Raw genomic sequence first — 24,710 nt, 5'->3', positions numbered from 1 at the left:
TGTCAAAGGAGAAAACTGTGGTGTGGAGAGTTTGGTGTTTGATCTCACACAGATACTAAATTCTGGACCCAGAATGAAGCGCGGGTCCTCAGGCCTACAGTCCATGTGGCTTTCTCCATCATCCCCTTTGTCATCCTTCCTCTATGAGGTGTGGGCAGCTCTCTTGGGAACAGTGTGAGAACTGGGAAGCGTGGAACTGTTAAACAGGGGCATCGCAGACAACACAGCACACATCTACTGGACATCATTCTGTTCCCATGGGGATGACTCAAACCAAATGCCCCAGGGCTGGTTTCCTGATAAACTGGTCACGTTCACGTTGGCTCTGCACTTGGCTGCAGCTCCTAGGACCCACTGCTCCAGAAAACTGTCCCAACCAGCATCTAAGGGCCAGACTTAGGAATATAGTTTTGGACCGTGTTACCAATGGGCATTGCATGTCATTACTCAGCGAGTCATGTTGCTTGAACCTTCAATCAATGTCATAAATAAAAGCACACAGAACACCAAGAGTAGGCCTGATTTTTTGTTCTTGTTTTGCAAATCAAAGCACAAAATTAAACTCCAAATAAGGTTTCAGGACATGGGAAGTAGAGGTTTTGGGGGCATTATCTGGTTGTAGGGCATGAAGTGGGGTAACAAGAAGCTGCAGTCTGCACATTAAGCCTGAGATGCTCGGCGCTGTGGAGGGGCTGAGACAGGATGGGTCAGGATGGCCGACTGCTTCCTTGGGCTACTGTTGTAGAGGGCAGTTAAGCAGTTTCCTCCCTGCTTTGAATGCATTTGCACAGTAATGAAATAAGATTACACACATATGACCTTGAGGAGCCAGAGCTAACAAGCAAGCCCAGCTAGAGCCTCAGCAGATACTGAGGTGCAGAGCAGGATGACAGCAACATCACCCTTCCGTTTCATCATCCGTTATGAACTTGGAACATCGCCAGGCCCAGCTGCTCTTCTGCACAGACAGAATACAACGAAGGCCAAGTGGACCACACTCTTGACCAGCAGGATGAGGTAGGTGTAGAACACAGAGGTGCTGGTGACTTGAAGCTGCAGCAGATCTAAGAGAGCCTCGAGTTAGTTTCATCTGCTCTTTTGACAGAACAGCACACAGAGGCGATTTTTAAAAATCTGCCGACCTACATTGAATGACAACTCAACACCTACCGACTCTGTCCAGAACCAGCAAAAAGACTCATCTTGGAAGTCTGACTAATAACAGCCCTTGATAAATTCATTTATAATCATCCTAGTATTGAAAAGAGAGCTTGCACTTGGGATAGATGGATCCATTTGATGATTTATTGGGATAAGTCACTTCCAGTGTGTCTATATAATAGATAATATCCACCATATACAAAGCAAATTCTAAACATGATTCTGACATCTTTGCACAAGAAACTTTCACTTTTTCTAATAAATTTATAGCTTTTGGTGGAGGAATAACTTTTATTTCCATTTACAAACAGAGGGCCCAGAGAAATAGTTTGCCCAATGTGTATTAAGTAAACTACAGCCTAAGTCTTTGTGTACAGAAGTGACATTAAAGAAATGTTACCTATTTTTCTTTGTATATCTCTAACTGTCATCTAGACATAAAAATGTAAGCACAAATACTGTGTAGAATATCTGCAGCATTATACAGGAAGCCTGCAGTGCTATGGAAACCCAACAGGAGCACAGCAGATTATAGAGAGGGCACTAAGGAAAAGCCTGAAGGAACCTGTCAATCCAAATTTCCCCAAGCATTCACCTATGCATCTCAAGGCTCTCCTTGGGATCTAGTGGGTAAGTGAAGTTTTGTAAGAGACATGTGATGTCATCACTTAATACAGTGGTGGAATTGGAGAGCCACAGTAGCTACTTAGTGAGTCAAGGCCATGGCTTCTTTCTAGCCTTGAGATAAGAGATCTCAGTAATGAATTGTTTTAACTCTGTCCTTGGTCAGGTCCATTCATCATGTGGTACCTCAGATTCTCAGATCTTGGCATTGAGGAACTGGCAGAGCAGTCAGCCCTAAAGCCAATTCATGACTCTCCTTTTGCTGCATATGTTGAGAGAAAGGACCAGAGAGTAGTCCTTCACTCTGCCTTCTAAATATGGTAACTACAGTGGACATCTGACATCTTGGCACCCATCTCAATAACTGAATTTAGGGCAATTATTCTGCTTGCAGGATGGAAATCACTCATGCACATATGGACACGTGGATCACTAGAAGACCTGGAGCCCTAGTCTGATCTGGGGCAGCCTGGAGCCCATGTCCCCAATTCATCCAGCATTTGGCATTGCACCATAGACCACAGCTTACTCTGTGACTTAGATGAAAAATGTAAAACTGAGTGAGCAATCACATTGCCTTTTGGTGATCTGAGTTACCCCAGACCTGTATGCGTGACATGTAAAGAGGACTAAGTATGAGCTCACCGTCTACATCTGGGAAATAAAGGAAACCATGACAATGTATGGGAGGAGTAATAAGGGAACTCTTCCAGATATACACACAGACCCTGGATCAAGGGCCTTTCATCTAAAATGGACTCTGTGGGTGCTAGAAAAAGATGGTTAATACCTAAAAACAAAACAAAACAAAAACTGCTTTAAAAATCTATAACGCCTAATCAAATTCATACTGTATAAAGACCAATTGTTGGCATAACCAGGAAACAACTGGTGAAATGGTGGCATCTTTCAGTCTCTACCACTATTCTAGCCATTATGGCTTTTCTTAAATCAGTGAAGTTAAGAGTTAGTACGATTAAGATCATGTTCTCAATAATAAGATAAAAGGAAACTGATAGTAAGACGCACCTCTGCTTTCTTCCAGGCAAGCTTCCAGAGCGGTAGTATTGTTAGCTAGAAGAAACCGGAACAAGTTCTAGTGAGTTACCATGGCCATTATTTGGCATGCTGTGTGTGTGTGTGTGTGTGTGTGTGTGTGTGTGTGTGTGTGTGTGTGAGAGAGAGAGAGAGAGAGAGAGAGAGAGAGAGAGAGAGACAGACAGACAGACAGACAGACAGACAGACAGACAGACAGACAGACAGAGACAAAGAGACAGAGACAGACAGAGACAGACAGAGAAAGGTGGGGAGATTTCACTTATTGACCGATGATTGCTATGCTGGTCAATGTATTAAATGATTTACATTCATTGTATTTAATTTCATAGTCACATTTCAATGGCTTAAATTCTGAATGTCTCCATGTATGAGAAAAGAATTAGGCTTGAAAGATATAGTCAAAAATATTACCTGGTTTTATTTATTTATTTGGTGTGTATAGAGTGTTCTGCCTGCATACCAGAAGAGGGCACCACATCTCATTATAGATGGTTGTGAGCCACCCTGCGGTTGCTGCGAATAGAACTCAGGACCTCTGGAAGAGCGTCCAGCACTCTAACCTCTGAGTCATCTCTCCAGTCCCCACATGACTATTTTTTTTTTAACGACAGGGTCTTTGGTTGAAAAGTAAATCTATTAGTAAAAGTGCTTGTCTTGAAAACATAAGAATCAGAGTTTGATCCTCAGTTTAATCCATGTAAAAATGCTCAGCCTGGGTAAATTCTCTAGCCACTGTGCTGTGTCATCAGGGACAGAGGGGGCTCCCTTAGCCCAGGCAGTCTAGCTTACTTGGTGGGCTCCAGGCCAATGAAAGACCTGCTGCACTCCCAAGGTGTTCCTCCAGCTTTCACAGGCTCGTGCGTGTATACACACGAACTTGCATGCACACTCTCTCTGATCCCCGTACCCCACACGGACACATTTTAACAAAGCCAGTCTCATCCATCCCAGGCTGTTCTTGAACTTTTGATCCTTCTGCCCCTCTCTCCCAAGCACTAGGATTACAGGCGTGCCTCACAACACTTACTTCACACATCTTAATTCTTAAGTTTTCCTAGAAATGGCTTTTTTTTTTTTACTACAAGGGCTGAGCATTCCAGTACAAATCTTTCTGATAATGGACAAATAGGGGAGAAACTTGTATTTCTTTTAATCTATAGTGACATGGAGGAAGATATTGCTTTAAAATGCAACTCAGTCTCTTCTGCTACATTTAGCCATTGCTTTTCTTTGTTTGTTTTTAAAGATTAATCTAAGGATGTTCATAAGATGAGGTAATAGAGAGGAAAAAAACTTTCTTACACGGCAAAGACAAACATACATTAAAACTTACCATTTTCACTTCTCAACACACTTTCTTTTGGGTTAACATGAATAGTTTTGAAAGCTAAAAGAAATTAAAGTGCCAATTAGTTACTCATGCTTATTATTTGAAAGTAAGTGTGTATGTATGCACATGTGTGTGTGTGCATGTGTGTGTGAAATACATGTGAAATGTTGACAGAGAGAGGAGAAGCCATATTAAAATATATGAGGCTCATAATTCCCAGAATGATTGCAGTCACTCTGAGATTATTCAGTATATAACAGTTGTCATTTCCTAAAACACAAGATGCCAGGTTGCCTGCTTTTCTTCTGTATCTAAGCTCCATGCCCAATTTGCCACAATGGTATGGTCAACGGAAGACATTTCAAGTTGGCTGATTTTCACACTTCTGCACTGATATGTCATGTTCCACCCATAATGACTGTGTCTGACCTTAGAGTCAACAACAGAATCGTATGAACTATGAGGTGGTCTGGCTTAGACCAGTTTCTATCTAAACAGCCACATCTTTGTAAATCACTCATGTCCCCAAATGTCCCACTCATATGGTTGCTGGCAGAGAGGTGCTTGTAGCCATGCACGTCAGCATTAATCAGAGCTACTGTGCATCCTGTGATCAGGGCTACACCAGGAACTGCCTGTGATCACAGTTACACCAGAAACTGGCTGGGATCACAGGTACACCAGGAACTGGCTGTGATCACAGTTACACCAGGACCTGGCTGTGATCACAGTTACACCAGGAACTGGCTATGATCATGGCTACACCAGGAACTGACTATGAGCGTGGCTACACCAGGAATGGCTATGATCACAGCTACACCAGGAACTGCCTGTGATCACAGTTACACCAGGTACTGGCTGTGACCATGGCTACACCAGGAACTGGAGAAGCGTGTCCCCAGCAACATCTTGCTTAATTTCCTGTAACCCTAAATTGAGTCAAATTCTAGATATTCTAACTTCGGATTAAAAAATAAAATATAAAGGAGCTTATGTAACTCACAATGGTGAATGAGAGCATTAACATATACAGGAGAGTGTGGATTTAATAGATGTGATATGTGGGAAATACTTTGTAAATATCATCAAACTTGTGGAGCATTTATATTCTTCAATCAAAATAAAAATATTTGGAATAGAATGCAGGTTTGATAAAATATGACATTTACACATCTATAAAAATAAGCATGACCACAATTCATAAATTTTGGTAAATGATCAAGAGAAAATCAAGAGATTCATAGGGTATGAGAAATAGCTAAGTTAAAATGGGAAAAACTAAATATGGGTCTAAAAATGTAATCAATAAAACTATAGTTGAGCATTTCAAAACCAGAGAAAGATATAAATATCCAAACAAAAGAGGCACTTAGAATACACACAGTCAGAGAAGAGCCCTGCATGGCACACTAGAGCCGAGACGTGAAAACTATAATGGAAAGAAGTCACAAAGAGCTTCAAAAGAAAAATATCAAGCCGCAGAGGCACACATATTGGGATTTCAGAGCACTCAGCAGGAACCCTTAAGGCAAAGAAATAGCCGAGTGATAAATTTCAGAATGTAAGAATCTGCGCATGATATGTGCAGTTGTATCCAGGAAATGGTATTTGAAAATCAGTGGAGAAACAAAAGAACTTTTAGGCTGTGCGTAAAATGACATCCGACACGACACAGCAGAGAGGAAGAAAGAGTATCAACAAGAGAGAACGGCAAAGAAGAAATTTCATATACAAAGAAGAACCATATGCAGACAGCTCGGCAACATAGAAAGTTCCTAATGAAAGTGGGAGAGAAAGAAAAGAAGGAACCATTACTTCAAGCAGAAATACAACCAGCACAAATTATAGAAACCAGTAGAGCCCTCCAGTAATAATCTGGAATGCAAATGGTCCAATTCTCCCATGAAAATATGACAACTAGCTTGTAAATTATACAAAGTGAAAATCAGGATTAAACAATTGTTGTCTGCCTACTTGGTTTCAAGTATTTGTCGTTGAGGAATCTTCTCCAAATAGGCATAACGTGATATCTGTCTCTCCTATCTATAAGCTGAAACTGATAGTAGAGAAAATAGGTAGGTAGGGCTTTGTGCATAGGTCTCCAATAGCCCAGCAATAGGCTTAATTGACAAGTAGGATTGTATAAATTGAAATTTTTACACATAGCAAGGAAATGATAAAAAAAAATAAGAGAAAGCCTACAGATTCTTGGAAAAGCATCTACCTACATATCTGATGGGATTAAATCAACCTTCTTCCAATCTATTAAAAAATGTCAAATGTTTTGAATAGAAAGTTCTCAAAAGACTTAATTCCAGTAGCCAATAAACATAAAAATCTTCAGCCATCAGGAAAATTCAAATTAAATCTGCACTAAGATTCAATCTCACCCCAGTCAGAACAGCAATCATTAAGAAAACTAATGACAACTATTAGAGAAGATGTGACAGAAGTAATAATCATTGCCTAAAGATAAAATAACTATTTTATGAACTATTATTAGAAACTGTGTTATCTTCTCAAAAATAAAATAATAAAAAAACTACTTTATGATGCAGCTGGACCACTCCTGGGTATATACAAAGGGAGCTAAGTTAACACACCAAAGAGCGATTTAAAAATCAGAGCGTGTTGTAGTACAATTCACAAGAGCCAAGATGTAGAACTAGCCTAGATACCCACAAACAGCGGATGAACAGAGAAGATTTGATATATGTATGTTGCTGCATGTTATCCTTATACCCATAGGTAGGTGCAGCTCTCACCCCATCATTAAAGGAACCTGTTTTTTGTTTGTTTGTTTGTTGGTTTTGTTTTGTTTTGTTTTTTTTACAGCAAATGGAGACTAAAACAAAAACTGACAACTGGACACAATGCAGACACCAACAGATCACGAGGGCCCAACCCTTATGTGTACATCTGCACCAACATCACAGTTAGTGCATCTTCAACTAGGGAACGTCCTAAAAGACGGAGAAGACAGATTTTAGAGCCAGCATACCAGGAAGTCTGTTTTGAAACAGTCTGTCCTGGAAATGGCTGCATAAACAAGACAGGAACAATAGCAGTATCAATGGACATGCTAACATGGAAAGGAAAAAAAAAAAGACCTCGGTGGAGTCCCACACTTAGCAAAGATCCACAGGCAGCTGTTGGCTTCTGAAGGAAGGAGAATTAGCTCCTCCCAGGGATTAATGTGCTTTCTAGTTTTCCAGTGCGGAGTGGTCAGCTTTGAAACCACATACACACACACAACAAAAACAGACTCAGAGAGTTCTATGTGTTTATATTGGTACATACAACATATTGTATGCAATCTGAAAGAGGCTGTCTTTATTGGAATCTGGGGGCATTGGAAGATATTGAGGGGACAAAATTTGGAGGGGCTGAAGTAAATAAAGCCAGATGGGAAGTCATGTAATTCTGTTTCAGCTAAAGGAATTAAAAAAATAAATAAATAATTTAAAAAGAAGAAATTATCCTCTGAGTGTTAATGAATGGACCTGCAGATCCTCTTGTAAACGAATGAAACATACAAGGACAGATGTGGCGCGATTTCTCTGTGTTGTAGAGGTTGTGTGAGTCTAGAAGAGGAAGTGTGGATGCCAGTAGGAGTGAGGAGGCAGGGCTAGTGATGCTAACTAACCGTGGGCAAAGAGGGGCAAAGCCAGGGAAGGCACACGGGCACGAAAACGGAGTCACGAAACTCACTGTTTTGGACCCTAAGCCAAAACAGGGGGTTCTGAGTTGTATGAAGATTCAGGACATGGGCTACTGCTGCAGAAGCCAACTGCTCTTCTCCTTCTAGATGAGAAACCCTTTGCCCTCAAGATCTGTATTATTATATTCCAAGCTGTAAGTATGTAAACTCTTATTCTATAAAGAATATATTGCTTTCTGTATATTCTTGTGCATGCTTCTACAGTCACTTTTTGGGGACAGGCAATACAAGCCTTTGTAGGATTTTTGTTGTTTGTCTGTTCATTTTTTAAGTGTCTGGTTCTCTGAATCAAACTTAGGGTTCAAATTGTAGTTATCAGTGTTTAAAAGCAACACTAGAGTAACTTGGTATAACACTTTTTCTAGCAGTTAAATGATGGATGGATGGGTAGTGGGTGTTTGGGGGGATGGATAGATGGATGCTTGCATGGATGCATGGATGGGTGGATGGACAGACTACATTCTCTGCAGTCATTCAGAGCATGTCAGTGAACCCTCCCATTTGTTAATTTTCAGTGTTTATGTGATGCCAAGGAAATGACTTATAGCTCTAAATGTCACTCAGTATTCTCTCTGTCCAGCAAAATTCAGCCATTCTGCTTTTTCTACCTAAAGCAAGATGGACTCAAAAGTTATGATGACTAAGAAGGAAGAAAATGCAATCTAAAACTTACCACTTTCAGTTCTCAAAGCAGCTTCTGTGGGAGTAATGATGTTGGCAACTAAAGGGAAGGAAAGCAAACACCAGTCAGCTCTCTGTGGCTATGATTTTTCTGTTCATGTACATGTATGTATGACATATTTATACACCTATTTGTACACATGTGCATATAAATTTAATGTCAATAGAAAGAAACCCATTAAAACATGAGTCTCTTAAATCCAGAGATATTAGCTGCATTGTATATAATTTAGTAGGCGGCATTCACATATGGGGAAGTTCACAAAGATTACACTTTATCACAGCCTCACTGGAAATGCCCAACACTTTCTAGCCACACCCACTTTTCCTGTGTACTCCTAGGTCCTAGAGAAGCTTCTGCTACAGAAGAGAAGACGTATACATGCATGCTCAATGAAAAACAAAACAGAATGTCAGCTGACCCGCGGGCCTGCACATGCATGACTTGGCGTGCCACACTATAAAAAGCAAGCCTGGTCTATATAGTGAGTTCCAGGCCAAACAAGGCTTCAGAGTAAGACCTTGTCTTAAGAAAAAAAAAGCCTATTAAAATCCAGTTATTCCTTGGTGCAGTTATTTCTCAGAGATAACCCAAGTTATCAGACAATCCTAGTTTTCTGTATAAAATTTGAGATGAGAGAGAGACAATTGTGAGTATTTTAAAGCAAAAAAAAATGTGGTGCTTAATTATTTTAAATATGTTTGAAAAGCAGACATCTGTTCTTTGAGCATATTCTTCAGTTAAGTGTGTTCCCAAAGGCATGAATTTCTGTCCACTATGGAATTTTATTGAAGAACAAGCTCTGTGTGCATAAAAATGGATTTGAACTATATATGCATATATATAATACCCACATAGACATATGTTTAATGAAAATGTATATGCAGTCATGTTTGATTCCTAAGTATTTTCAAGATATTTCCTTAATGGCTCTAAAAATCTATGTTTTGTCCTTTCAGGTACTTTTTTTTATCTAAAAGATAAATGAAAATCACTGTCAGCATGAACTGATTGGGGTACAAAGAATAGTTAGTAATAATATAATCTTTGTATTTCTAAACTCCCTCAGCCAACGGGAATTGCAGTCTTAGAGATCAGCTTCATGCCATTTCATAATCACATTATTAAGTTCTATTTCATGTATGACTTTGAAGCTTTTATCAAGACAAAACATACAGAATGAGGAGTTTTCCTGAGGCCCTATCAGAAGATTTTTTGTTAAATGTTGTTACAAGAAATGCCCTTGATCACTTTCCTGACATGAGACGCAAGTAACAAAGACTTGTTTCAGTGTTCATTGTAAGTAAATGTTAATAACTAGAAGGTCTCCCAGCAAGAGTTTTACTGTCCTCTTATATTGTCTTCAACCACTAGAAAGGTAAGAACATAATTAAACTAATAAAATAGTTAATAAAATGGTTATATTGGCTTCATGCTTTGTGTATTTGTCTTGCCTCTATCTCTTTGAGCTGGAATTAAAATATGGGGCTGTCTTGTGATGATTTGCTATGCTGTAACAAACAACTTCCTTCATTATTGTTAATTGATTTCTCTCTAAGACAGCCATAGGTAAAGACAGGCAACTTTACAGACATCATTGGGTACTGCTGAAACAAAGTATTCCAGAGGACAAAGACTTACTGAGGATATCTGATGAGCAAATGGCAAACATATCCTCATGTTTTGTCATTTGTTTGTTTCTCCACTAGATCAAAAGGGATTGTAAACCACATGGCAGAGAAATAAAAGGATTCTTTGTCTCTGTCTCTCTGGGGCCCAATGTGTACTTTCCACTCAGGATAGGCACACGCCCACACACTGAACCAAATACTGGCACACCCCCAGTCTGCTCACTCAGTCCTCTGCTTAGCTGTGTAGAAGTGTCTAGGACATGGTATTGGAATAATGCATGATTCTAAATGATTAGAAACAGAACATAGACTCTCCACTGTAGCCATTGGGATACTAACTTGTCCCAAATTATTCATCTACATTGCACTCAGGTCTGACATAGAGGTGACACAGCAAATGTCTACCCAAGTGGCTACACTTACCAATGGTAAGAAATCCATTCACCATGGAAAACAGAAATGTGTTGCATACATTAGCCTCGCCCAAACTTCAATTATGATTGCTATGTAACAGTACCACATAAAATAAAATAAAAAAGAAGTGCATCTTCAGTGGCCAAATAGTTCTATTTTGCAGTTACTGTTGCTGTTGTTGTTGCTGGTGGTGATGGTGGTGGTAGTAGACATGTAATTGTATTGTGAAAGCACCATCTTCTCACTTAAAAACTTACTGTAGACAAAATGGCATTCATTGAAATGGAATTGGGTGGTTTTGTTTAATTTACTTGGTAGAACATTTCTGAAAGATGTATATAGTTCTTATGTCTAAATCAAGAAAAGTCAGCAAAAGTAGCAACAGCATTTCAGCCTTTTATGCTAACTGAGTCACTAGATGTTTTCAGGTATGTTTTTCCTTTTTAAAAAATATTTATTTATTATGTATACAGTGCTCTGCCTGCATGTACACCTGCAGGCTAGACGGGGCATCAGATCACATTATAGATGGTTGTGAGCCATCATGTGGTTGCTGGGAATTGAACTAAGGACCTCCGGAGGAGCAGTCGGTTCCCTTAACCTCTGAGCCATCTCTTCAGCCATCATGTATGTTTTTCATTCAATCAATTCTTTAAACTATGATATGATCTTCATATTTTACATAGTGCAACTGAGGCCTACTAAATTAATAGCCAATCTTCTGCTATTTTGTTCCCACCTGTAACATTCTCTGGGACAGAACAATATATGTAATAAGACTGAAGAGAGATTCACATTTCAGTTTTGTGAATGCACACTATAACAACAAGATTATTCCCTTTCACATATGTTTTCTGGAAAGTTCTATTTATATTAACTTATACATACATACCTTTATCTATGGGAGGAAACAGAATCTCTTGGTCCACTCCGTTCTCATTGTTCTCATGCTTGACAATACATTTATGCTCTTTATCCATTGACTCTTCCGGCACAGTCAGCCAGCTGAACTTCGTGTATGTGTCCCTAGTCTTCACGGTGTTTCCCTCCTGAGATTCCAGAATCTTATCGCCACCCTTCTCCTTCCAGTATACACTTATGACATCAGGGAAGAATTTCTCAAGGAGACAGAGGTATGTCCCAGCCTTATGGAGATTTGTCTCAGCAAGAGAAGGAAGAAAGATGGTCGGCTTCGGGGAACTGTCTGAATCAAGGTGCTTGCCTGTAGGAAGATGTAAATGTAAAAAGACTCAGATATCCAATGGATTTACATGGTCTGGTGCACAGTGCTAAGGAGACAAATCACGACTGAGTTAGCCATGCCCACTGTAGACTTCCACCCACCGCAGGCCACACAACTTACTATCATCCCCGTTTTAAAAACTATACAAATGATAGAGATTTTCCCATGACTTGCCGGGGTCAGCTGCTAACTGGAGGAGCCTGACTGAAACCTGGACTTGGCTGCTCCACAGGCCCGCATGGATTATTCACTACATCTTCTGTGTTTTCTCAGACTAGAGCACATTTTCAGGATGGATGGCGGAGTACAGGGGAAGCCTGCATGCTCTCCTCGAGGACAAGGACATGGACTTCCTGACAGCTGGTCTTCTCACCAGTTGTCTCCCTCACACTGTCCACGGGATAAGTGCTCTCCCATGCGTTTGTAATTCAATTAGCCCACCCAGGACTTAGCTGATTCTCAAATGTGCGCCTTTGACATTGTGTCACAGACGAGGTGTCACATGGTGGTTGCCTGTGTTGGTGGCCATCTCCTCCCACGTGCACTAGGCGCCCTCTGTGGATCCCTTGCCTGTGCCCACGGATCTCTGCCCAGGTCTGCAGTTCCTGCTCTTTCTCTATTGTTCCACACCACCCCATCTCAGCCTCTGTCCACACTAGGCGTGGGGGCTGCAGTGGAAAAGCTTCCTTTCCAGATGAATTGCAGTCTCTCGAATTTGAGGTAAACAAGAACACATCCACAACTTCTATTCAAAAGAATTAATGTGTTTATATTAATCTTTCAAGGTACCCACTCTAGCATTTTTGTTTTGCTTAAAAAAAGAACTTATTTTTGTTTCATTTAAAGTTGAAGCATCAGCCAGGTGTGGTGGTAGAAGCCTTTAATTTCAGCACTCAGGGAGGCAGAGGCCCGTGGATCTCTGTGAGTTCAAGGCCAGCCTGGCATACATAGAGAGTATAAGACAGCAAAGGCTACACAGAGAGACCCTGTCTCCAAAGAAACAATTGAAGCATCACTAAGATGAAATAGAAATGTGTTTCTCAAACTTGTTTTAATGTGAATTTATCTGATTTAAGAGACACTTGATTCAAAAAGAAAGAAAGAGACTTGATTCATCTCTCACGTCCAAGTTTAAACTCTATGCATTTCGTAAAATTTGTCAATATTATATGCTATGCTGTTTATATGTCCAAATAAGCTTTCATTTAGGGTCACATAAGTTTATTACATTATCAGCATTATATACTTTATATATGTGCACTTTGTAATTCACATGTTCATAAAGCTAAATCCTATTATGTTATTTGTACAATGTTCCTGTTCTCTTTTGATAAAATTACTTGTATTAAAACTCCATGTAATATTAGTACATCAGTCTCCATTGTATTAACATCTCCTCAGTACTCTTACTGTTTCCCAGTATGATCATCTTTTACCGTCCCTCTAACCTCAGAAGTATCACTGGTCCCAACCTGACAAGTGTTGTTCTTGTCCTAAGAACCCCACAGTGACTACACACACACACACACACACACACACACACACACACACACACACACACACACACACACACAGACACACCCTCTCCTTTAGAGTTTCTGATTCTCCAGGTTCTGTAGACAACATAATTGTATAACACACTCTGTCACTGAGCAAAGCAAGTGGCCTTAGAGATTTCAGCTCTTTATTTCATTCAACTCTCTACCAGCAATAGAAGCCAAAGTGAAATGGTGTTCGGAGAATCACTTGATGACAATCTCACAGATATACAAGAGGTCACTGTTTCTTTCACCATCGTCACCACCAGAGACATTTGTGTTCTGGGATAGCCCCAGCAGGGCATTTTACTTGCATTGCACCAAGCCTGGCAGGTGCTCCTGGGAGCTATGTACTCGCTCTCAGTTAGATTCATGGCAAATACGAGCAAACTGAAGTTCCTCTGTCCTCCATTAGCATTCTGCTCTGCTCTGACTGTGATGGCATTCTCAGCATTGTGATCTCAGGAAACGTGCCTTTCATACTCCACCTTCAGTGGCATCATCTACCTCAGGTGCATGTTAAGGCAAGCAAGAGAGCCCCGCCTGGCTGCAGCCTGGTGTCTGCCAATGCATGGAAACACTTCACTTCCATTATCCTGAAGAACCGATCTGTTCCAGGTTGGCAGCATGGCACACGGGAATCCTATCTTTTCCCAGAAAGAGCAGCTGCAAACTGATTTCAGACAGATCATTCCTAAATCTCTTCATGCATGTTGAGTAGAGGAACAGTAGACATCCATGCTGCACTGCCATCATAGGTTCCCAAGTGCCAAATTCTATAGCCTATCTTCTGCGGGATCCCAATCTGCATGGCACTAACTATTTACAGGCTCACAGCACTGATGCAGTGTCTGTGTCACGGATTCACTTCATAAGACTCTCAGTGGATGCTGAGGCTGGTGATTGCTCTGTGCTCTGTGCTCTGTTTTTCTTTTCAAGGTCTCATGCAATGAGGTATTTTCTTAAATTTGTTATAGAAAACACCTTATTTCAAAATACAATTTGTTTCTTTTTTAAAAAATAATAAAAAAGTATGTGTTTCATTCTGTTTTCTTTTTCCTTCAAGCATAAAGCTGTAATGTCTCTTGCTAGGTGTTGATAACTTCATCTCCTTTTTGTTTCCCTTCCTGACTTGTATTGCTTTTTAGTGGGCTGATTCCTTGAAGGCCACATGGTGGTGGCACACACCTTTAATCTCAGCACTCAGGAGGCAGAGACAGGTGGATTGCTGTGAGTTCGAAGTCAGCCTGGTCTACAAAGTGAGTCCAGGACAGCCAACGTAACATAGAGAAACCCTGTCTCGAAAAAGAAAAAAGAAAAAGAAAAAAAAAGAATATAATTGCCTAAACAAAACTGAAAAAAAAAGTGTCACTAGTTAATATGCCAATTTGGATGGGAGAAATCTCTCAAGGGTCCTCTCCTAGATGAAAAACTACAGGCAATTCATGGCCACTGAGAGAGAGAGAGAGAGAGAGAGAGAGAGAGAGAGAGTCAGACTTCTTGAGGCATGAGTGTCTGATGGGTTAACTAATTCCAAGTGGTCTGCCCTAAGCATATACACACACACTGGCAACATTATTGTATCTATTGTATCTATAAATTCATTATATATGAGTGTTTATTAATTCTAATATATTTATATAACATATAATGTATAATGCATAAAATAAAATAAATGATGTATATAATAATAAAATTCTTATTAAACAATAAGAAGCCATAAACTTAGGAGGGAGTTTGGAGGAGACATTAGAGGTGTTAGCGAGAGGAGAGGGGGGAGCAGACATGGTGCAAATAAAGTTCTAGTGAGATTCTCAAAAACCTAAGTTATGTAAAACAAAGCAATGCAAATATAGTCAAGATGAGCCTATATCAGTACTCATGTATTTGAACATCTAGTAAATATATATTAAATAATATTTATGGACATGTGGTGATTCAGATAAATGAAATGAGTGGCATCTAGATTGATTATAGCATGTAACATGACTTCTAACTCATATCCGACTCCAACTGAAGAAAGATGAGTCATTTCACAGAATGAATGCATGTTTTTCTCTGGGTTGGGGGCAGGGAGGTAGGCGTAGTTTCTGGAATACTGGTCAAGAATTCTACCCCTGAGCCGTAATTCCCAACCACACATGTGAGTGGTTAATGATGACCTTGTAAGCTGCTCCTTGCTTTGAAAATCTTTTTCTTTTTTGACTTGAGCATTCCCTGACAGTTTCCAGAGCACTGACTTTTCATTCCTCACTCATCACCAGAACCTGCCAACCTGTGGCTATATCTATGGAGTCCGGGCAGCTGTGAGTTATGAAACCAAGGAGTGCCATTTAGTACAACCTGCCTTTTAGAATCTTCAATATTCCCAGCAAATTTGATGCCAATACAGAAATGAAAGTGAGTCATGTCATACTGTCCGGTCACATGACAGAAGTAACCAAAGAGCCATGCCCTGCTCATTTAACTCACAGTGGCCTCCCCTGTCTTCCCCCCACACCCCCTGAGGAGAAAGAGGTAAGTGTGGCTGAACAACAGAAGCATTCATTTACATGGCACTCCATGTAATTATACAAATTGTGAAGGTTTGTAATCAAGTAGTTAACAAAAGCATTCAGGTAAAAAGCCAAGCTGCGAAGCAGGAACTATTCTGAACTTAAAACAAGACGGGCTTGTGACACTGGAATGCATGAAACTGTCCACCACTGTGTGCTCTGTAACTCGGGACACCAAGCCCCTCAGCTCCAGTGTTTCCCTGCGTGAAAAGATATGAACCTAAGTACGGTGATGCAGAGTAGCCAGAGCCCGTGCACATGCTCCTTAACATAATGTCTAGCCTTCAAAATGGTTTCCAATGTTATTTTTCTTTTTAATCACATAAGTTGTGACCACAATCTCTAATTTCTTTTTTCTGACCACTCATCCAAAATGCTGGCACCCACCAGATTTTACGCAGCGTTGCATGTGAAATGCTCACCCTAATTTGGATTTTGAGAGCAATAGTTACTACACAAATAAAGAATGAAAAGGATTCTCCGAGCCTAGGGCCTCTGGACTTTGTGGAATCTGCACCCCAAGGCCTTGTGAGGCCTAATCACAGCATCTAGGACATAGAGTCCCAGGACAGGAAGCTCTGTAGAGCGGAGTCTGGGTCTTGTCTACGCTTTTTATCGCTCACATTCTGAGCAAGAGCTGCTCACGAGCTGACAGCGGAGGTGATTAAATGCAGATGCGGAGCCATGAAGACTCTTTTCTCAGACTGGAACTCCAACCCTTCCGGAACAGGCACATGGCACTAAACTGGGCCTTCTTTAAGCAGCACAAGTGTCTCAGCGCCATGCATGCTGTTTGTTCTCACACTACCCGAAGCCGTCAGGCAAATAAGAGGGCTGTGTTGCCACCCTTAGAGTTTGCTGTGAGAATGAGTTACCTCGCTGTACTTAGGTATGTAACCATAACCAGGAGTAGAGATTTCGCAGTTTTCTGAAGAAAGGAACATAATGTAATGTCCCCCATATGTAGAGAAGAAATTAATAAAATTCTAATTGGAAGGGTTCCGCTTAAAAAACCTTCGACAAAAAGTAACCTGCTGTAATATTAATATTTATGACTAGCATAAACACTGAGTCTTCATAAGATTCTAACTTTCCCCTCATCTGTGCTCTGTAAATGCAGGATTTCAGTTTGCTGACTGACAAGGAAGGAATGAATTGCTTACAAGGTAGCTTTATTTCTACACCCAGTAACTCATAACTGTGAAGTTGTGGTCAGATATGGTTGATTATAATTTTATTCTAAAAATAAGAAAAAAAGACCTAATCAGTTGTGCACTACCTAGATAGCACTACAATGCCTTCCTTACCTGAGGGAATCACTCGGAGCTTTGTTCCATCTCCAAATATCTTGGTCCACGATGACTTTTCACATTGTTCAGAGCTTCTACAAAAACGTGACGCCTCTCAAGCTCCAGTACCATTTCGGAACCCTGCCTTAGAAAGCTGACCTGGGTTCCTTTGCCAAGTTTTGTTTAATCCCATAGTTTATAAGTTTTCTTGTAAACTGATTCCATAAAATCTTCCCTTTTCTAAGATGGCAATGACTGAAAAGTATCAACAGACAGTGGGAAAGATAAAAGCAGAGAGAGAGAGAGAAAAAAAAAAATAAGCCACAAACCAACTACCTTTCTAAGTTACCAGGAAACAAATTCTGAGAATGAAGTCTCTTTTTGTTAATTCCCAGATGCTCAGATTTGTTGTTCTCAGAAATACCAAAACCACTCCTTCAGTAATTTGGAGGTCGCTTAAGGGAGAAGGCTTTCTAGCAATAGCTGTTGAAATGTACCACCCCAACCAAGTTTAAGGATGGGAGCCAAGCCTAATGAGGACACATGACTGCTTGCCATCATGAGTCACCATCAGGGTGGCAATGATAAGGACAAATGTCTTCTTCAATGACTTCCGATTTTCTTGTGTATCAGAAAATAAAACTATACAGTTGTATCTCCCATAGAATTAAAAATTACTTATTTAAACTAGAATAAGGAAACTAAAATCCAGTGTGCTGAAAATCTGGGGAGCTGGAGGGAGAGACAGGCTCCTGAAGGTGTTTCAGTGAACTCCTGACACTCACCTCAACAGGAGGAAAGGGATGGCCAGAAGAAGATCTGCCAGGCCTGCCTCCTCCCCGTGACCCTTCGGTTCAGGCTTACGTTACATGAACAGACACGGACTCTGTGCCTGAGGATGGAGGACTGTTGGTGATCAGAACAGCTGACCATCCACAGCCCACTCACAGGCACCAGCCCAGACTGTAAAGGAAAATTATATCCTGGATATGGTTTTCAGTGTAAATGTTAAAATTTTAGTTTTCTGTACGTGAGTGTTTTGCCTGTGTGCATGTATGTATAGCTCATGCATGCTCAGGACCCACAGACCACAGACGAGAACGCGAATCCAATGAACTGGAGTGAACAGGCAGCTGTGAGCTTTGTGTGTTGTGGGAACCAAATCTGGGACTTCTGGAAAAATGGAAAACAGCCTTGCTGCTAAGCCACCACTCAGTTGGCATTTTGAGACAAAATAATAGTTTGTGCATTGAGTTCACATCAGTTCATTTCCAGAAATGTTGCTGTCTTTTAATCAGATCTGGTCCCTAACTAGTTGGAGATGTCTATGAGAGTGATGAGCAGCCTGATTTCTTCAGCAATATAAGCTGTTTTATATATGTGTGTGTGTGTGTGTGTGTGTGTGTGTGTGTGTGTGTGTGTATTGGCAATACATATATATTAGCAATACATTATATTTACACTATTGACACATTCAAGAGAGAGGAATCATACACTTTCACACAGTGGTATCATTGTGAGTTTACAAGTGACACACAGTCCAATGGCAATTCTCCCTTCACACTCTCCAGGTGATTCTGACTTGTGCCAAGTTGAGAATCAGAGCTATTCAAAAACTTCATTAAAAGGAGCTTGGCTTAGCACTGATCATAAAAGAGGCACTGAGACTGAAATACAAGTGCAGCCACCTTTGTAAGGCACAAGGTCCATTCCCTCTCTGGATTTCACCTTCCCCATTTGCAGTGACAGCTTTGAGCTCAATAGTCCTAAGGACCTGCTCAGTGCAAATACCTGTGAACCTATGCATGAGAGAGCACTGAGGGCTTTGGGTGGTTTGCGGACAATGAATGCAGCTGAGGAGCCAGGACAGGAAGGTTCCTTTCAGATGCTAAGGCACTGGGAGATCCCAGCAGGCACAGTAGTAGGTGGCTTCATCTGATGTGACAACACTGTTGATGAACAGGTTAAAGGCACCGTTGTTCTTGTCTCTTTCCAAGTGAGAGTGGGGCTTGTCTGATTTGTAAGTCTTGACTGAGTCCTAGAGGGTTTGTTGCAGGGGCCTCTCCTTCTTTCAGTTGGTATCAGTGCGTAATGGTGTTCTGAATGGGACACCCAGAGACCTTGAAATTTATATGCACCATCTTGTTTGTTCTTTGGAGAAAGGACAGCTGATCCTCAGAAATCCTCACTTTGGAGTCTCTATCTGAAAAACAGGGAAGAGAAATTAGAAACTTTCAAATCATTTTTATTCCCAGTTGCCTCCAAACAAAGAAATAATGGAAATGAAGAAGGGAGCAAAGTCAGCTTACAAACCCAAGAAGTGAAATTATCCCTATTTGCAGAGAATTCTCAACAGAGTAATATTGAATGGCTGAGAAACACTTAAAGAAATGCTCAATGTCTTTAGTCATCAGAGAAATGCAAATCAAAACAACTCTGAGATTCCATCTTACACCCATCAGAATGGCTAAGATCAAAAATTCAAGGATGCTGGCAAGGATGTGGAGAAAGGGAAACACTCCTTCATTGCTGGCAAGAATGCAAACTTTTACAACCACTTTGGCAATGTATGTGGTACTTTCTCAGAAAACTGGGAATAGGGCTTCCTCAAGACTCAGCTATTCCATTCCTTGGAATATATCCTGAACATACTGCGTCACACAACAGGGATATATGCTCAACCATGTTCATAGCAGCCTTATTCATAACAGCCAGAACCTGGAAACAATCTAAATATGCCTCAGTTTAAGAATGGATAAAGAAATTGTGGTACATTTACACTATGGAATACTACTCAGCTATAAAAAAAACAATGAAATCCCAAAATTTGTGGACAAATGGATAGAACTAAAAACAATCCTACTGAGTGTGTTAACCCAGAAGCAGAAAAAAACCAGATGGTATATACTCACTTATAATTGGGCATTAGCCCAAGAGGCATGTCCCATGAAAATCTTTACTTACCAGGAGATTGAGTTAGATGTGAGGATATCACACTGGGACTCTTGGTAAGAGAAATATAGGAGATTGGGAAATAGAAGGATCAACAGGATCTTAGAAACCTACAAGAAGAACATTTTAATGGGTGGATCAGGGCCTAGGGGTGTCTGTTGAAGCTACTGCACTAACCAAGAGACAATACAAGTAGTAAACACTGAAGCCCTACTGTGATCTAGCCAATGGACAGGACATTCACCACAGTTAAGTGGAGAGCAGGGGCTAACTCTGATATGTACTCTAGTGCACCATATTTGATGATCTCCCCTTGGAGGGGCACCCTGAGGGCATTCAAAGAAAAAATAAGCAGGCTACCAAGATGAGACTTGATTGCCTATGACCATGAAGTGGGGGAGGAGGTCCCCCTAAGTCATAGACTTGGGGAGGGGAATAGGATAAAAGCAGGAGAGAGGAAGATATGGGAGGATGCAATAATGGGATAACAATTTAGTTGTAGTCTGAATAAATTAATTAAATAAAATAAAAAACAAACCTCTATATTTTATTCTGTCCTATATTTTTAGTTTTCTAAACAATCACATACACTAATATGAACTAATAATCCATGTCATCAGTCCAGTGCCTCAATTATTGAATGATGGATGAGTATAGGTATTACAAAACTTAGTGTGCATTATTTGCTGATGCCTTTAAATAGTTCATTAAGGTTAATATTATCTATTTTCCATTGCAAATTATGAAAACAAATATAAGATACACAATTTAACTAAAGCCATTCAGAGATTGTTAGGGAATGGATATGTACCAAAGATTCATTTGTAAGCATTCACGAATAGGGAAAGATAAAAAAGAAATTGCACATATCTAACTCTTGGCATCCCAAATTCCAGTGCCATATACAGGACCCACCAGAATGCTTGCCCTCTTATCATGTAGGAGATGACACTACCAATCTCTGGTACTACCAAGCACCACTGCCATAGGACCCTGATTGCTCCCTAAATTGTAGAGGAAACAACCTTGAGAACTGCTGCACCCTCTTCCATCCATGCCAGCTCAAGCAGAACACCAACTAGTGAGGTCAGAGGTCATACACCTCCCAGCTGTGCTGGTGTCAGTATAGCTTCCCCACTCATAAACCAACATGGAGTGCCTCAATGCCTCAACGTCCAGCATCATCTAGCTGATATAAAGCCAACTAAGTCAAGGGAACAGGAGGCAGAGAGCCACACACTCAGTCAGTGAGGGTGGGCCAGAAACTCGTACCAAAAATGGAACCAGCAAATTACTTTCAGGTGTGAAAGTCCAATCTCAAAATATGAGCAACATGAAAAGCCAAGAGTATGTCTCCTCCAAAATTACCAAACATGCAGTCCCTAGTGAGAGTAATTTAGACAAAACTCCAGAAGAAGGGGTTTTCAAGTTATAAATATCTTTCCAAGAAATATAAATATTTTCAAAGAGGACATAAGTTAACTCCTCTATGGACTCAAAGAGAATAACAATAAACTCCTGTATGAATTCTAAGAGAGCACCAACAAATGAAGACAATTCAGATTATGAAAGTAGAATTGAGCAAAGCCATAGAGATGTGGAAGACAATTCAAGCTAAAATAATTCTTGAATACATAAAGCAAAAAAAATTCAATAAGTCAAATCAAAGGCTAAGTGGAAAGTTTCAGCAATAGGATAATCATGTGGGCAGTAGGGTATCAGGGCTTGAAGACAAGGTAGAGAAGTTGCATCACTCAGTCAGGGAAATCATAATTCCTAGGAAGCATATGAGTGCAACAATGGAACCCTTTGGGGCAGAGTGGAAAGATCACATCTGCAAATTAAGGGATAGAAGATGGAGGAGAATTCCAAGGAAAAGACATGGAAACATCTTAATATAAAGCATAGAAGAAAATTTATCTAAACTATGGAGAGGCCCATGTTATGTTACCTCTACTATTAGTGCTAATGATATTAAGAATATACACACAGACAAACAGACGTATGTGTATATATACACATACACATATAACCTTCTTCAGGTTCTCTTCTCCTGGCTTGTCTCTCCGTCTCTCTCCGCCTTTCAATCTCTGCCTGCCCCTCCCTTCCCCTGTTGGAGCAGCGCCTCACTGTGCTGCCCAGGCTGCCCTCAATCTCATGCTGTTCTCGCTCTGGCCTCCCAAATGTGATCAGCACAACATATTCCCCTTATAAACTACTTACAGGATCACTGCAGAACACAGCTCTCATTCAAATGGGATTAAGAGAGAGTTGGATATCTGAGAGAAATATAGGTGCTCGTTTCCCAGGAACATGGATTGATTTTATCATAAATGCCATGTCTCAATATAGAAACAGTTTAATAATGTCTTTGTAGTAAATGAAAAGAAGTCATGAATCCAAGATTCTTTTCAAATATTTCAGTGAGACTATCAAGTAGGTAAGTGGATTGTAGCAATGCGGGGAAATCTCTACCATAGGTGTCAGGTAACATCTCATAGAATGTTTAGCCTTTGAGTTGGTGGCAGCTAGTGTCCTGTTAACATATTCCAAAGGGATTTATCTGTTAGGCATAAAGATGCTTGTCACACACAAACAAGGACAATTAAAAATCATTAAGTGGTTAAAGATAGTTGAGGGGAACTTGCATGCATATGACACATTTTGGTCTCACTAACAACTCCATCCTCTCTAATTCATCTCATCCTAATCCTTCTTCCTTCCTAGCCAGTCCACCGACTCTACATGTCTTTTTGTTTTTTACTCTGTGACCCACTGGCTGTCATGAGGCTCTTGCTCTGAATTCATTATTTTCTTTGCAGATCAGTGAAGTACAGGAGAAGAGCTAGCTTTGTCCCAGCCATGAGCCCAGAGCACAGACCAAGGTTTAGCACATTGAATCACCTCCCAAGAAATATTCTCTGGTCTCTAATACCTCCCAGTGAACTTAGTTTTGACTTATAAGACTCACTATAAACTATAAATCGTAAATAAAGACAGATCTTCCAACCCCTGAAACTCTCCATGACCGGAAAGAACTGGGAAACTGTAGCAGGAAATAGCCCCAAGGGAAGCGCATTTCTCCTCACTCTTAGCCCTCTCCTGACTTACTTCTACTGTTCAGTTACTGCAAACCTCTGTTCAGAGAATTAATAAAAGACATGATCATGTTGCAAGCTCCCCAACCTCCTTTGAATAGCTTTGAGATACCCTAACTATGCAGGCAATAGTGCGGGGCTATCCTGGCACTGATATTCCACAGGACCTAGGACCTCACTAGGGGAATTAAACCCATGATGTTGCCTGGTTGTCCCCCTGCCCCCCGCCAAGAGCGCTGTGGGGAAAGAAGTCTCGGGTGGCCCCTCATCTGAGCAGCGAGTGGCTGTGCCTGCCAAGAAGGATGTGGGTGCAGACAGATGGGGGATGGTTCTTATGCAGGCTGGTCTAGACACTCTAACGTTGTGCGATATCCAGACTGCACAGTAGTAGGTGGCTTCATCTTCTTTCTTCAAAAAATTTACTTTCAGGACAGAAGTAGAAGTTTGAACATTTTTACTTGCTTCAATTTTCTTGGTCCTCCCTTCTAAGTAGCGTTGATTATAGTTTGTATTGACATATATTAGATGCTCAAACGGTTGGTTTGGTTTATGCCGGTACCAATGTATATATAATCTGTTAAACTCTGGGAGAGAAACCTTACAGGTTATTTGGGCGCTCCCATCTGTTGCCCTGGTGACTGATTGTTCAGTTTGCTCCAGCTGCCCGAGTCCAGCTGCAAGCAAAGAGAAGAATTCTCATGAACGAACAAAGCAACGAGTGGAAAAGAGGATGACTCCACCGCCCTCTGCGCACGGAAATGTGGACTTACAAACCCAGAGGCAGGAGAAGGTGAACAATGTCAGGAGCAGCATCCCAGCGGCCAGGCTGCTCCACGAGGAGGCAGGGAGTGGACCGGATGCTGGAGTCTCAGGTCACCAGCAGGAGGGTGGAGCTGTCCTAGTGTCTCAGGAAAATGCAGGGTCAGTGGGTCCCCCAGGGCTGGTCACGACCTGCTGACGTTCTGAGCAGTTCTGGGGTTTCCTGCCCCACAGCACTGGGTCAGATGTACACGTGAGGTAAAGGTCTACAGACAACGTCCTCTGTCTGCCTGTCTTTATCTGGGTACAGAGCAGAGGCAGTGGCCCAGCCCTTCCTTCACTGTACTGTTTGTATGTTACCTGGAGGCTACAAAGAGCAAAAGACATTGCTCTACTCTGTCTGGTTTTGGGATTTGCTGTTGACTCAAGATCCAAATATGAAGGTTTACTGTGATGTTCTAAACTAGGAGAAAAAAACCCTCAGATGCCATATTCGGTTGACACTCTGTTCACAATCAAAAAGGTATTTTGTGTTTTCTTTTACCAACAGCAAAGCCATACAGTAGATTGTGACTACAGGAATATAGGAAATTCGAAGAAAGAATCTGAATTGAAACTGTGGCCAGGTATGGAGCAAGGCAATCCACACAAAGT

The 24,710-nt window shown here is 40.9% G+C and overlaps 1 gene segment (V, D, J or C); it reads right to left on the bottom strand.

The window, feature by feature from the left end:
• Nucleotides 1-522: 522 nt before the first annotated feature.
• LOC311605721 (T-cell receptor gamma chain C region 5/10-13-like) lies at nt 523-24,306 on the bottom strand. The segment is given in 8 exons: nt 24,068-24,306; nt 23,658-23,971; nt 17,266-17,320; nt 11,515-11,844; nt 8,569-8,616; nt 4,178-4,231; nt 2,815-2,859; nt 523-1,064 (listed from the first exon to the last, which is right to left on the bottom strand).
• Between the last annotated feature and the right edge of the window lie 404 nt (nt 24,307-24,710).

This window comes from Acomys minous (genome assembly GCF_964271855.1).
Source record: "Acomys minous genome assembly, chromosome: 9".
Lineage (NCBI taxonomy): Eukaryota > Metazoa > Chordata > Mammalia > Rodentia > Muridae > Acomys > Acomys minous.
This window is presented reverse-complemented; position numbering and strand designations above follow the sequence as displayed.